The sequence below is a fragment of the Anastrepha obliqua genome, chromosome 1, assembly GCF_027943255.1.
Source record: "Anastrepha obliqua isolate idAnaObli1 chromosome 1, idAnaObli1_1.0, whole genome shotgun sequence".
NCBI lineage: Eukaryota > Metazoa > Arthropoda > Insecta > Diptera > Tephritidae > Anastrepha > Anastrepha obliqua.
Window position 1 is genome coordinate 54,312,828 of NC_072892.1, and position 1,358 is coordinate 54,314,185.

A 1,358-nucleotide genomic window follows, 5' to 3' on the forward strand; every position below is an offset into this window, starting at 1 on the left:
TATGCGGGGAATTATGAAAACGCATCTTGCTGGAAGGCCAGTCCATGATTTAAAGCAACTCGTGCGTGAAGCTCGCAAAATCTGGTCCTCTTTGTCGACGAGCTTCGCAGAAAAGCTGGTTCAAAGCATGGAGGACATGCCAGGCTATACTCGACAACGATGAAGACTACACGGCTTATTGAGTAATTGTGACTCGTAGTTTTGTACATACTTTCATGTAAAAAAATTTTAAATATATATCTTTTATACTTCATGAAAAATGGCGGTTCCTTTTTTCTGCCACAAACTGTACTTATTTCTTGATATCATCACGTTTAAGTTGTAAGTGAAGATTAAGATTTTGTCAATCCGAAATAAATCTGTAATTGTATGACTCTATTCGGTGCAAAACCGATAGATGATATCGTCCCCTTAGTATTAAAATAGCCTATACATTTTTTGATGTTTTGGGAAAATGAATTTCAAACTTTTTGTCGAAAGTAGCTCTCACTCAAATCTCGTTATGTCTGTAAATATTTATTATTTTTTGACTGACGTTTTGACCCACTTTGTGGAACTAGAATTTGACAAAATTTTGACCACATATAAAATCGACGATGGAGAATCCAAAAATTTAATAAAAAAATAATAGCCTATGAGCACATAGGCTATTGTTATACTAAGGGGACGATATATCTGCTGCTGATTTTTGATGGCATATTTCTAATTTTTATTGACTTGATGAATTTGTTCTTAGTTCAACAGTTTTTGTGTCCCCGTGGGGCCTTTTTTGGTTCGGTGCTAAAATCGGTTAAACGAGTGAAGCGATTCCCTTAGTCCACTGCTTTTTAATACAGTAATGGACCAAATAAAAAAGACTGTCAAAACATTAGATGCCTATACACTTGACAATGTGAGCACACCAATTTTATGTTATGCAGGCGATGTTGTTTTGATAGCGGAATCTGAAGACAGTCTCCAAAGACTATTACACAAATTTGTTGTAACAGCGAAATAATTCAATAGCGTTGTCTCAAGTGAAAAAAAAAGGTAGCTTCCAAGGTTCAATTAGATGAAAACTTGAAATTTAGAGGACAATGATATAGCAAAGCATGAAATTTAAATATCAGGAAGTATAAATATCAGGTGGTCGCGATATTATTAAAGAGGTTCGAGAAAGATGCGTGTAGGAAGCACGTGTTGCGAAATGCTTCAGAGATGTAATATGGAGGAATAAGTAGAAGAGAAAGCAAAGAATTTCGCTTGTGAATAAAACTACAATCACGCTTTTTTGGATTTATAGAGCTGAGGCACGAGCACAAAACTCAAAAAAAAAAAAAAAACAACTGGTGCGTACAACTGAAATGTAAGTACTCCGA